At 46.1% G+C, this 14,727-nt stretch overlaps 1 protein-coding gene and 2 pseudogenes across 1 annotated transcript in view; 1 reads left to right on the forward strand and 2 right to left on the reverse strand.

Annotated features, from left to right (window-relative positions):
- The window catches only part of dok4 (docking protein 4), a 117,191-nt gene extending 106,125 nt beyond the window's left edge, over window positions 1-11,066 (reverse strand). The window contains exons 1-3 of the mRNA XM_037096724.1: window positions 10,719-11,066; window positions 10,454-10,494; window positions 9,111-9,443 (exon numbers count right to left, since the gene is read on the reverse strand). The gene's annotated coding sequence lies outside the window, so the exon portion shown is untranslated. The remainder of the gene's footprint in view (window positions 1-9,110; window positions 9,444-10,453; window positions 10,495-10,718) is intronic.
- Window positions 1,573-5,801, forward strand: LOC119018018 (annotated as a pseudogene).
- Window positions 11,067-12,917: 1,851 nt separating the features above from the next.
- LOC119018693 lies at window positions 12,918-14,489 on the reverse strand (annotated as a pseudogene).
- Between the last annotated feature and the right edge of the window lie 238 nt (window positions 14,490-14,727).

The raw sequence follows: 14,727 nt of genomic DNA on the forward strand, positions 1-14,727 counted from the left end.
CCAATGAGGTTTGTGGAAAATTCGGTGCAAAACGGCCAATAGGTGGCGCTTTTATTGCCAAATGTCGTAAGATCAGCTTCACTGGCTTCCCTTTTCATTGATTTCTCCACCGCATTGCCACTGCATTGCTAATGGATCCAATCCTCTATTTAACACTCTATAGGGTCACACAGTGTAGTCCTCTCATGTTTCATAGCAGCACAGCCCTGAACACATAGGCCAATATACAGTAAAAGCGTCACATATTGGACACGGGACATGACATTTAACCCTTCCTGCACTGTCCGACTTTTCACCTCTATCATCAAACTCAGTTACTACCTGTATGACTTCATGGCTGCTGAGATAACAGTGTCTGGAAGTTCATTAACAGCATTAAGAAACGGGGCTCCATTATCAGCCAGTGAGAGGTCCCATGGGAAAACAGTACTCCGTGGTTCCTTTCAGGGGATAGGAGTTACACTATAAGACCATAAAGTGACAGAAACACCACGTACATGCCAAAGTTGCAAAAACTTCAATAAGATGTACTGCAGGCAAACTAGACCAACCAACATTGATTATTTCAGTCAACGAAAAACAAATGGACACAGCTTGAAAGCAATTTCCTGGGTAGGGATGAGAAACCACGGGGTTGTTCCAACATCACTGTTTGTATGGCTCCAGTGGAGATCATTTTCATCATTGTTTAATCAGATAATTTTCTCTTAGTCAATCAATCCTTTGGTCTATGAATTTGAATTAACTTTTTTTTAAATGCCCATCACATCTGAAATCCCTGAATTGATATATGCCTTTTACCAACACTTAACAGTTTAAGTGCTGAAGATATTCAACAAAAAATCTTAACACATTCAGCAGATTTATAGACTTAAAGCTGTGGAGCTGGGGCCAATGGACATTTGTTATTTTGTCTGAAAAAGTAATCACACAAATGATGTAGGGATGCAATATATCTTAACCATAATTTACTATTCATCAGTAATAATGAAATTATGGCCAATAAAGGGAGATGATAATATAAAGCAAATTTGTTTTCTGCTCTTAATACGTGCATCTACACACTCAAGTAGGAGGAGGAGGAAGACAAGTGCAGCAAACAATACATGTTCAACAAAACAGTTCTAACAGCAAATCCTGATGGAGCCTTGAATTCTTGGCTCCCTACATGGTAGCCTTTCTGACCCTCAAGTGTGAATAAACTACAGGCCAGAACATTTTAAAATACAAAAATATACAAAAGACTACAAAGAGTATTGGGTATCTTATTGAGATTGGCCATGAGATGCAAGTAATTTTTTTTATTTTATTTTTTTTTAAAGTTTTTTAAAGTTTTTCTGACAAACAGTGACACAGCACAAAAGTTTGTTAAGTCAGGACAGAATACGCCTGACTCCCGACACCACTTCGCTAAATGTTAGCAAACTAGCTAACCAGCTAGCCACAGGTAGCTCTGGGAGCTACTTACCAGACGCCGAATCTCCTCGCCGGCTGCAGGCATGCAGCCTCTCAAAACTGAGGGACAGCATCTCTGGTCTGAAGGCTGACCTCAAACAGAAGGACAAAATCCTTATGGATTTCTCCACTGTCGCCACAAACCAGGCAAAGCTGATCTCCCACCTGAGGACATCCGGCGTTGGTGACCGGAGCATGACGACCATGGACAACACCACCTTGCCATGGACCAGCTCAATCACCACCGAAACTCCGGCACCAGCACTAGCCGAGTCCCGCTGGCACCACCAGGGAGCCAAGCCCAAGTCATCGGCACCCTCCACCTCCTGCCTACGCACCACGGACCCGCTGTGCCTCAGACGGGAGGATGGAGTGGAGGCTCCGGTGAGCTCAACTCCACTCAGGCTGGGGGACCACTGGTCAGTGGTGCACAGGGGCGCTGGGGCTCGTCGATCTCCCCTGGATCTTCCACTGGTTAACAGGTTTGACATTCTAAGCCTGCAGCATTTCCCTCCCGTGGGTGCCATGTCCGGCTCGCCCACGGGACCTGCTCATCCTACTGGTCGTGGCTCTCACCAGCCCAGGGTCCGGGGTCCACCTGTCCAGCCCGATCCCTCCCCTCCATCTCGGCGAGGAAAAACCACAGCACGGCGCCATAAATCCGTGCCTCAGGCTCCATCCGGCGTCGCCCCATCCCGCCTCCGACGCACCTCCAGGCAGCCAGTGGAGCGGCGCACCCCCTCTGTGCTGGTTGTCGGGACCTCCATGGTCAAGCACGTGGCAGCACACAGCGGCTGGACCTTCTGCCACCCTGGAGCCAGCGTGAATTAGGTCGCATCCTCTGCCCTCAAGCTGAGCGAACAGCTCAGCTCGGCCTCCACGCTGGTCCTGGAGGCCGGCATCAACGACCTCAAAAACCAGCAGTAGGAGGTATTAAAACGGGATTACATCTCCCTCGTGGATTGCCTGCTGGACACGGGGAAGCGGCTAATTATCACCGGCCCGCTTCCCCCAGCTAGGTATGGTGACGTCACCACCAGCCGCCTTCGTCAGCTGCACCTGTGGCTAAAGGGGTACTGCATGACAAAGTATCCCGTTTGTCGACAATTTTAGCGTTTTTAAACAGGCCTTGCCTTTTTAAACGGGATGGCCTCCACCCAAACCAGGAGGGATCACGGCTTTTATCTGTCAACATTGACCTGACTGTCCATCCCCGCACCACACCCACCTCCTGACTCACGGTAAACACGCATGCCACTCACTCACCCGCACCCGCCTCTACCTACACGACACACGCCCCCCATTCAGTTGCCCCCGAGGCACAGGACAACATCCACACCATTGAAACAAGACTCTCACGCAGACGAATCACACGCAGGACTGTTTTTAGACCAAACTGTGTTTTTAACATTCCTCTGAAAAGACATGATGAGCGCACGTTCAGCATGGACATTAAAATGGCCGTGCTGAACGTGCGCTCTCTTTTAAACAAATCTTTTATCATAAATGATTTAATTTTAGATAACAGTTTAGACAGCATTCTCCTGACAGAGACATGGCTTGGCACTGATGCACCTGTTGTTCTCACTGAGGCTTCCCCACCAAATTTTAACTTTTTATTTTCTACAAGAGGGGGACAAAAAGGAGGTGGAACTGCATCAATCACTAAAGACACCATGTTGTCAAATGAAGTCTTTTTTAACAAATATTTATCATTTGAATACCATGCCTTTGTTTTTAGCAGCCCCCCCATCCTCTGTATTACAGTCTACAGACCACCCCGCTATTCCACCTCTTTTAACAGTGAATTCTCAGAGCTACTGTCAATAACTCAACAGAATATTAATAACCGGTGATTTTAATTTACACATAGATAATTCCTCAGATTCAATGTCGAGAGAATTTTTAAACCTTCTACACTGTCTAGATTTTAATCAGCATGTCACGCAGCCGACCCACAGCAGGGGGCGCACCCTGGACCTGGTCATAACCTATGGCCTGTCCATTGGTTCGCCCTCTGTTGTGGACCTGGCTGTGTCTGACCACTTTTGTGTGTTTTTTACAATCACCAGTTTTAACCAGCGGGAGGCCCCAGTGAGAACAGTGAGGAAACGCTACCTAACTTCTGAAGTGGCTGTAAATTTTATCCAGATTTTACAGAGCACTCCTGCAGAAATTTTACCAGCACCATGTGATTTTATTGTTGACAGCTTTAACCATAAAATAAAATCAGCGCTGGACTCAGTGGCTCCACATTTAATAAAAAACATTAATACAAGACCTACACCCCCGTGGAGAAATACAGAAGCTAAAAAACTCAAGAGAAACTGCAGGAGTGCTGAGAGGAGATGGAGAAAAACAAAGTTAACCGTTCACCATGAAATTTTACGTGGACACCTCAAAACCTACAATAACGCAGTCAAACAGTCAAGAATCTCCCATTTCCAAAAGCTAATCGATGAACATAAAAACAACCAAAAATTCCTCTTCTCCACAATTGACTTTTTAACAAACACACATTTTAATAGATCCTCCAAAACACCAACTGACGCCCTTTGCGAGGATTTTGCAGACCACTTCAGAAGTAAAGAGTCAGATCAAGTCTCTTACCTCAACAGATTTTAAATGTCAACACACCTGGATCATTGATTTTACCCGAGGAAACACTAGAGAGTTTTGCCCTGGTTGATGCAAGGACACTTGGTCGAGTTTTCTCCCAAGTAAAGCCCACGACCTGCCTATTAGACCCAATTCCCACACCGTTTTTTAAAACACTTTGTGGATTTTTTGAGGATCAGCTGTTATATATGGTGAATTGCTCTCTTCAGACGGGTGTCTTCCCCGCCTCCTTTAAAACGGCGGTGGTGAAGCCCCTTCTGAAGAAGAGCAACCTAGATCCCAACACCTTTAATAATTATCGGCCTCTATCCAACTTATCGTTTTTAAGTAAAATTTTGGAAAAACTTGTTTTCAATCAAGCGAATGATTTTTTAATTGTAAACAACATTTTAGATAAGTATCAGTCTGGCTTTAGGACGAACCACAGTACAGAGACAGCCCTTTTAAAGATTTTAAACAACATCAGGTGCAACTTAGATAACCATAAACTCACAGTCTTGGTACTGCTGGATCTAACCGCTGCCTTCGATACAGTAGACCATCACATTTTATTAAATAGACTGAAGAACCTGGTTGGCCTCTCTGGTACTGTTCTTAACTGGTTCGTTTCTTACCTCATAGACCGACACTTCTTTGTAAGTATGGATACATGTTCCTCAGAAACCCACAAAGTAAAGTGTGGGGTTCCCCAAGGGTCAATTTTAGGTCCAACTCTTTTTAATCTGTACATGCTTCCCCTTGGGGACGTCATCAGGAGGCACGGCATCAGCTTTCATAGTTATGCTGACGATACGCAACTGTACATCGCTGTGTCTCCTGATGACACAGGGCCTATTGATGACCTTTTTAACTGCATTTTAGATATCAAGACATGGATGGCAGCAAATTTCCTACAGCTCAACCAGGACAAAACAGAGGTTTTACTCATTGGTCCTGAAGGCCTGAAAGAGAAACTTTTACCAAAGTTAAAGGATTTTAAACCATCACAATCTGTAAAAAATCTGGGTGTGATTTTTGACTCTGAGCTCAGTTTTATTCCACACATCAAAAATATAACAAAGACAGGTTTTTACCATCTTAAGAATATAGCCAGAGTCCGCCCGCTTCTCTCTCAGGCCAGCACGGAGGTGCTGATGCATGCTTTTATCTCTTGTCGTTTAGACTATTGTAATGCCCTGCTCTCTGGCCTTCCCTAAAAGAGCATTTCGAATCTACAATTATTACAAAACTCAGCTGCACGAGTGCTGACGAGGACCAGAGGGCGGGAGCACATTACACCGGTTTTAAAGTCACTTCATTGGCTCCCCGTGCGTTTCAGGATTGATTTTAAGGTTCTTTTACTAGTTTTTAAATGTCTTAACGGTCTTGGGCCTTCTTATTTATCTGACCTGCTTTTAGTCTATCAGCCCCCACGGACCCTGAGGTCCTCCGGCACCGGCCTTTTAACCATACCACAGGTTAGTTCAAAAAAGCACGAGGAAGCGGCTTTCAGTTGTTATGGGCCCAGACTGTGGAACAGCCTGCCAGAGAGCCTCGGGGTCGCAGAGACTGTAGAGGTTTTTAAAAAGAGGCTCAAGACCCACCTTTTTAACCAGGCTTTTAATTGAAATTTAAATTCTTCTTAATTCCATTATGCCGTACTAATCAGAGCACTATTTATTTATTTACTTATTCATTCATTTATTTATTTATTCATTTAAATCCTTTTTATTTTATTTTATTTTATTTTATTTTATTTTATTTTATTTATCTATTTAATTATTTCTTCTTTTACTGTTCTAATCTCTCATATTTTACCCTTTAGTCCCTTGTGCTTTTAGCCTTTATACTTTTATGTTTTAGTCCCTTGTGTTTTCAGCTTCTATGCTTTTTGCTTTATTTTACTGTTTTAGTCTGTCAGTTTTTAATCTCCAGTGTTTCCTCATAGGGGCCTGCCGGGCTGGGGGTGGTCTCTGGTCTGGCCGCGGGGGGGTGCTGTCCCATGGATGGCTCTGGCCCGGGTGACCAGAGGGCTCTGCACCTTGGTGTGGGGCCTCCTGTCTGCCCGGGTTGGGGTGGTCTCTGTGGTGGTGCTCCTTGCGGCCTTGGCCCGACATCTCTCCCGCTGTGGCTGGCTCCTGAAAGGTAGCTTCCTCCATGCACCAGGTCTCGCTGTCCAGCCATGTCTCTTTAGTGACAGCTACTGTATGGGTGTGTATGAGTGTGTGTGTGTCTGCGTGCATATGTGTGAGTGTGTGTATGAGTGTGTATGTCTCTGTACATGTCTGAAGAGGTGGGTGGGTTTGGGTTCTTTTAACTATCTTCTCCTAATTTTATTTTGCTGTTTCTATTTTTCTGCTGTTGTTTGTTTATTTCTGTGAGGCACTTTGAGGTACTTTTTTCTGTATGAAAAGCGCCATATAAATAAAGATTGATTTGATTTGATTTAATTACCAGTTATCAGTAAGATGAAATAAATTCATATTGTGCATTCCTAAACCAGCTGACTAGAGCATTGCCCGCAAAAAGCATGTATTCCTGTAGAAAAGTGGGAGGTTAAGTAGTTTTTTCATGGATGGCCAAATGAGGCTGTGTTTATAGGTGGGACGTCAGGGATATAATTGGCTGTTTTTGACTATTTTTGATTTTATCGATATATATCACCTTAAAAACTATTCACTTTGTTTGCTTGGTATCATTATTTTCAGCACAACCTCACATGTGTGACTGTACAGTTATTTTTTTCATTTTGACATACTATATTAACACTATGGACCTAAAATCACAAAATAACATAAAATCAGAGTAGGAAAAAGTTAGATTTTTTGACTGTGAAAACCACAAAAATGTTTAACGAACCAGTTGTATTGGTTATAATGCAAATATAAATTGTGGTTTGCTAAATTTGTGCAGAAGTTTTTGAAATTTACAAAGTTATATGTAACTGCTTACATTTAAATGCAGGCAATGCCTAAGGCTCAGGGCTCTTCAGCTCATTCCCGCCTGTTCCACATTCAGCAGTCTCCTACTTGTTTTGACTCACAACACAAAAAAATGACCACACTGCACACTAAACACTATATAACACACTAACTATACACTCTAGACAAGCTATATGTCAGAAATCTCTCAACTCTCAAAACTCGCTATCAGTATTGCTGTCTGTATAACTGCCAGCGTCACTCCCACAACTTCCCCTGCTCCTCAGCATCAACACTTCCTGCTTGCGGACACTTTCATGACAAAAGCCCGTTTTTACCATTTCTTCCAGCACCAGACACAAAGCAAACGTGACGACAATGTTTGCGAAAATGCATGGCGGACATTATTTACAGTAAGTCCGGTTTTGGACATGATCGCACATTCGTCTACTCAAGAGGTGGGCCGTGGGGGTGGGCTAGCAGTTAGCAACTAGCTACACACGCGCATCCACAGATTCTGATTCCACTTTGTTGTCCTCACTATCCCGATCTCCTTCGACCCGAACGGACTCGGTCTGGACTCGCTTAGTCTCAGTAGGCGCTTTCAAGTTCAACTCCTGCTGAGATCTGCTGCCGACTGCAGGGGCGGGGATACAAATGCTGCTATGAAGTCAGACACTCTCAACGTGACTGGAACACAGCTAATAAAAGTGGATAGTACAGCTAGCACTTCAGTTGAACCTGTGTTGTCTGCATGCAAAACACTTCTCTGTCATCACCACATGTAGGGTGATAGAACTTAAATATACTTACATTGCACAAATGCCTCATACTTTTTACTTGTTCTTCTTACTCTATTTAAGTTGTGTGAATAACTGGATGCTGCTAAAATTTAGTTGTACACTGTGCAACGACAATAAAAGGATTCTGATCCTGATCTCTTAGGGTTGCTGCGTTACATGAAGGTTTTTATACGTTTATTCATGTTGACTATCCCATAGGTGCGACCACTGCTACTTATCTGAAAGTATGTGATATTTGAATAGAAGAGGCGCTTATGGATATGGAAATTCATCGAAACACACGTCAAATACATCAGCGTTGATGAGAGCCAATTAGGGCAAAGTCCTGATGTCATGAAGGTGGGTCTAGGCTCGCGCAGCATCTGGAGAGCAACTGCGCAACTGCCCTGTAGCCGCGTTGCTCCTGCGATAACTCAAGGTCATGTGACATCGAATGCGGAGCAGAAACCACTCCCATCCAGGTCATCTTGGACAAATTTTAACCAGCATGCAACATGATTTAGGCAGCGCTGCGCAGTGCTGTGTGATCTTGAACTCGCCTATTAATCTACAACAGTCAGTTCAGATGCACAGAATGGGATGAACTGCCAGCAAAATCCCGGTCCAGCTTGTGCCGCTGCAGTTATAAATCCGCTTGTTTCTTAAGGTATGTCGTGGAAGTGAGCTCGCTCTGGTGCGCACCTGGCTGTGGTGTGCAGTGACTGGCTCTGGTGCGCACCTGGCTATGGTCGCTATGGATGACAATGCTACCGGAATTGGTAACGCAATTATGAAATAATTTATTAAAAGTATATTTGTAGTCCAAACTAATCCGACGTTGCACACCCTTGAACCACTCGGCAGCCATGTTGAAACTCTCAGGTCAGTCTGATCCTGATCTGCAGAGATATTTGAGGCACACATACACACACAGACAGAGATTCCTTACTTGTATAGAGAGATGACAAAAGGTGATTAATTATTGGCAGAATGACTCACCATTTGACTTTCATTTTAACACTATTGCTTCAAAAACATTTTAAGTAATTATAGGTGAGGAATAAAAGAGTACCACAGCAAAATAGCCCCCCGCCTCTGATTAAATATATAATTAAAGCCTAACCCTAATATAATGTAAAGTGCTGTAGGGTGAGGAAACCCCATCAGGAGCACACTGGTGTGACGTAGTCTACTAGAGACTACAGAACTTTAATGAATATCACAGTAAGAGGGTGAGTTATCGGTGAACAGTGAAGGTGGAAGAAAGTCACATCTCTCCAGCAGTATTAGTGAATGACACGAGACATCACAGGGTTACCGTGAGCCCAGTCCTACACACACATTTCTGTCCTACCTGTATGACTGCTGTGACCGTTCCTGAGCTCCAGCAGCGGGGGAAGCAGGCGGCCGGGCGGTGTCCCGTATCGTACAGGGTCCCTGATCCTCCGCTCCTGACCTCAGTGTTCCTGCAGCGGATCCAGCACCTGTAGTATACCTCCGTGCAGCTCCAGCAGACGCCACAATAAATTCAAACGGGAACGGGGATTTTACACTGGCGGCTGTCTGCTGACACACGGTGGTTCTTTTGTGCGCAGTGGCAATGCTGATGCGGTTTGCTGTTCCTCCCTCCCTCTCTGTACGTCCGTGACTATGACGCTGAGCCGTGCCTTGCCGTGCCGTGCAGGGGCTGACATGAGCCCAACAGGACAACACAAAGACAAAACACGCCCAGCCAGTCAAACACGCTCCCATGGGACCCGCCTTCTACCGTAAAACTCCGAAGAGTCAGTCAGCACAGGAATAAAAGATAAAAGTCAAGTGTTGACGCAGCCTCAAGTCACAGCACGACCAGTCGGTTCTGTTACTTAATGTAGGCTAGAAGTTTTTGCCCTTCATCATTAAGTGATTTTGCCAATGTTTGCCAAGTTACTCTCAAAAAGCAATAGGCCAATATTATATTACACATTATTAGTTGAATTCACTTTCAAGCAAATGGAAATCTAAAAGGTATGGGAACAAAATCGAAACAAGTAAAAATTTATGCTGTTATTTGTATTAAGGATATTGACTACACGAAGAGCCAATGCCATGACCTACGCAAGTGGCCTATGTCATAAGGAGCATAATGGTGCAAGTGTCTTATTCATTTTGCTGCAATAATAGAGGCTGTGTGTGGAACAGTGAGGAGAGAATAAAATGCATGTCATTTCAACCATTGTGAACCAATCACATAAATGGCAGGCAGGTTATGAGTTCCATAAGCTTATAGTAGAAGATAAAGGTAGATCATACATCAGTTGTATGTGGCATCTGCACAGGTTCACCAATAGCTGTTTTCAATAAGGTCAACTGTGATTTTACTTGAATACTTTTACTTGGATACTTTTACTTCAATAAGGTTTCAAATGCAGTACTTTCACCTGTAGTGGAGTATTTTCGCTGTATGGTATTGGTACATACATACATACATACATACATACATACATAAAGTACATGTAAACTATATAGACTATAGTCTATATGAGTGTATACACTGTATCTCAAAATCTTTTTTTGCACATTTACAGGAACATTGCACTGGTATATTCACACAAATCCATCTAGTGTTTACAATATTTCTATTCTATTCTTACTATCTTTTTATTTTAGTGTATTTTACTTTTATTCTATTTCATTTTTCTCTTAGTAAGGTCCTACCTGCTGCTGCCCTTTTGCTCCTTTGCCATATCGATTTTCTCCTATGGGGATCAATTAAGGTATATGTTATCTCATATCACTTTTCGAATTAACTCTTTATGAACATGAAAAAGTTGTCCTTATGGTAGGACTAGTTACCAAGTGGTCGTAAACTCCCATGCTATAAACAACTGCACCAGAACATAGACATTTCAATGCACAACCCCAATACCATAAAATAAAAAAAGATCAGAGCCAGCCACTCCATAATAAACACATGTCTTACCGTCATTCGTTATCCATGTCTACCTCTTCATCCTCCTCTTGCTCGTTTTGTTCTTGCTCTTGCTCATATTCCTCACTGTCCTGTCTTTCTCTCTGGTGTGCTGGCTCAGCTGTGTCGCTAACATTAGTGCTAGCAGTATTAGTGCTAATGCTAGCTGAAGCTGCACTTGATTTTAAAAACAAATTAGTAAGTTTGCAGCATTTTTCACCGTCAGCCAACAGTGCTTTCTTAGATTTCTCTCTCTTCCCCCCCCCACCCCTTGTGTCGCTTGATGCCTCAATAAATTTTTTTGCTCGCTTAATCTCTGTCAACTTCCAATCTCCAACTTCCAACGACAATGCAGATGCGGTCCACTCGATTCAGTGAAATTCCCAGAAGGCACTGCTTCATTTTAACTTTTGCAAACAAATAATCAAATTAAAAAATGCAGGTAGATTTGTTTTATTTCAAACTATGTGAGTTGCTAAGGGAGGACGTCCTCCCCTGTATTGTACATTAGCCCCAAGATACTTGACCGGTCAATCTACGTTCCTACCCTCATCTATGGTCATGAACTTTGGGTCATGACCGAAAGAATAAGATAGATAAGATAAGAAAAGAGTTTCCTCTGCAGGGTGGCAGGGCGCTCCCTTAGAGACAGGGTGAGGAGCTCTGTCACCCTGGAGGAGCTCGGAGTAGAGCCCCTGCTCCTCCACATCGAGAGGAGCCAGCTGAGGTGGCTCGGGCATCTTTATCGGATGCCCCCTGGACGCCTTCCTCGGGAGGTGTTCCTGGCATGCCCCACTGGGAGGAGACCCCAAGAAAGACCCAGGACACGCTGGAGTGACTATGTCGCTCGACTGGCCTGGGAACACCTTGGGATCCTCCTGGAGGAGCTAGGGGAAGTGTCCGGGGTGAGGGAAGTCTGGGTCTCCCTGCTCAGGCAGCTAATCCTGATTGGCTGGTGAAACATGTCTGCCGCCTCAGGTAGTCCCGTCTACCTTAAATAGCGCATGCAGTCAGCAGCACGTCATTCAAGATAAGAAGCTCTTCTCACTCGCCCAAGCAAGAAGGGTTGTCTGGTGAAACATCTCACTCATATTACTCAGAGAACCGGGGTTATGCAAATAACCTAAAGGTCTCTTTCATAATATTTTGCTCGATGTCTCACTATGGGATGTGGTAGCTCCCGTACTGCCAGACAAGCTTATCTCGCGTCCACCAATCCACAGGGAAAAATTACTCTGTTCCAATCAGGACAGCAACACCGCGTGTGCCACGCATGAAGTGGAGACGTCCAGCAAATAGAAACGGACAAAAGTGAGAGGCGAGGACCAACTCGCTGCAACACATATGTCCTGAATAGAAACTCCCCTGAATAAGGCCCAGGATGCGGCCAAACCCCGAGTCAAGTGCGCTCGCAGGCCCACAGGTGGCTGCAAACCCTGACTCGTATAGACCAAAGCAATCACCTCCACCACCCAGTGGGATAAGTGCTGCTTTGTGATAGGTTTCCCCTTTTTAGGATTAGCACAGGAGACGAACAGCTGATCGCTCCTCCTGCAGCCTTTCGTCCTGTCGATGTACGTGCGCACCACACGTACTGGACACAACGCATGCGAATGCTACTCTCCTGGTGAAGCAGCAAAGGCCACAAGATCAATAGGAGAACATGAGCCCACCACCTTAGGCACAAAAGCCGGGTTGGGCTTCAAAATCATCTTTACATCCCCCAGGAAGAGCTGAGCGCATGACAGATGCACCGACAGAGCGTGGATGTCACTATCTTGTTTAGCTGAAGCTAGAGCCAGTAACAACACTGTCTTGAGAGACACGTGTTTCAAGTCCGCTCCCTCCAGTGGCTCAAAGGGAGAGCCTTAAGCCCCTCCAGAACTACAGCCAGATCCCATGGTGGTACCAGTGGTCTGGACACTGGGAGAAGCCTGCGTACTCCCTTCATGAAACGGCAAACCAGCGGGTGCTGGCTCACAGTTTGCTTCCCAAACCCCACGTGACAGGCGGCAATTGCTTCCAAGTACACTTTAATTGTGGAGAAGGCTTTACGTTTGTCAATCAGGTCCTGTAAGAATGACAATGTCACTTCTACTAGACACTGAAAGGGAATGTGGCTGTTTCTGTGACACCACCCCTCAAACACTCTCCACTTACAGTCATACAGAGACCTAGTGGAGGAGGCTCGAGCACTCTGTATGGTAGAAATCACACGCTGTGAGAGTCCAACAGCTGACAGGTTGAGCCATTCAGGGGCCAAGCCCACAGCGCCATGCGTCCTGGGTTCGGGTGGAAGAGCGTCCCTCCCCCCTGTGATAGCAGGTCCCTCCGCAGCGGGAGGTGCCAGGGCTGAGCGCACAGCAGCCGATACATCTCTTCCTCCTCCTGTGTTCCCTCACTCTGGACACAGTTGGGGGTATCAAGGCCAGGGGAGGGAACGCGTAAAAAGGCTCATGCAGCCAGATGTGCACTAGTGCATCTACGCCGAGAGGAGCATCCATGCTGCGCAGAGAGTAAAACAGCATGCACTGCATGTTTCCTCTTGATGTGAACAGATCCACTGCGGCCCGGCTGTAACAGGCCCATATCTGTTCCACAATTTCCGGGTGTAGAGTCCACTCCCTGCATACAGGCGCGCCCGTGTTCAGGGCTCCTGGGACATGCGTCACTCTCAGAGACAAGAGACGACTGCAGATCCACAGGATCAGTTTGCGTGCCAGCATGTACAACTGATGGGAGCGCAACCCCCCTTGGCGGTTGATGCACGTCACCATCGTTGTGTTGTCCGTCCTCACCAGGACATGATGGCCCATGAGAGATGGAAGGAAGTGTTTCAGGGAGAGGTACACCGCCAAGAGCTCCAGAAAATTTATGTGAGACTGGTGGAGGTCCACACTCCAGTGGCCCCTCACAGATACGCCCTCGTGAATTCCACCCCAAGCCATCAGGCTGGCATCCGTAGTGACCACCTTCCTGGACAGGATGGAGCCCATAGGCACCCCGTGTGTCAGAAATGATGGGACTCACCAGTGGCGCAGGGCCCTGTTGCACCCTGGTGTTACCAGCACTCTCCGTGCGCCATGACGCACGGGATCCAGCCCGAATGAGGCCACTCAAAGCTGGAATTTCCTCATGTGGAGGTGGCCGAGATGGACTACAAGGATGGCAGACGCCATTAGCCCGAATAATCGAAGACACAATCTGAAATGAACAGATTTGCCTGGATGGAAGAGCCTGAGACATGCCCTGAAAGTTTTCACTCGTTCCGCCGAGAGGCGTGCTGTGAAAGTCACTGAGTCCAAAGATAATCCCAGAAAGATTATGCCCTGTGCTGGAGACAGCATGCTCTTTTCCACGTTTATCACGAAACCCAGATCGAACAGGTGTCGTATGAGGATACGCGCCCTGGCCTCCTGCTCCGACTGTGCCAGCAGCAGCCAGTCATCCAGATACGTGGCCAAAAGGGTGCCTTGCTGTCTCAGCGGAGCTATTGCCGCTTCCGTGCACCGTACGAACACCCTCGGACTCAAAGACAGACCAAAAGGTCTGGGGACCAGAAAATAGCTGGAGTAAAACCCGCTCTGACACTGTGTGGGAGGTACGACACAAATTGCTTGTTTGACAGTGAGAGGATTTCCTCCTGTAAAACACGAGCTGACTCTCCCTGAGCCTGGGAGTGTATTATACCAGCGAATCGCGGGGGTACAGCGAACTGCAGCCCGTATCCCCTCGTGATCATCCATAACACCCATGGTGGAGCTGCAAGAGCGGCCCATCTCTCACGTCTGAGGGAGAGAATAGACACACACAGCATCTCCTCCACCATGAGCGGAGCAGTGACATCCCCCCCGAGTGGAGCATTGCATTTCTGCACGGGGGGGACAGCGAAGCGGCGGGGACCTCACCGCCCCCGACCCCAGGAAGGCCACGGCCTTCCGTCGAGGGGGGACAGCAGGTGTCACCACCGCGCTGCTTATTTTCATTGTTTTGACTTTTATTAGCTGCATCCTGCACTCGT

This window comes from Acanthopagrus latus, chromosome 4, assembly GCF_904848185.1.
Source record: "Acanthopagrus latus isolate v.2019 chromosome 4, fAcaLat1.1, whole genome shotgun sequence".
Lineage (NCBI taxonomy): Eukaryota > Metazoa > Chordata > Actinopteri > Spariformes > Sparidae > Acanthopagrus > Acanthopagrus latus.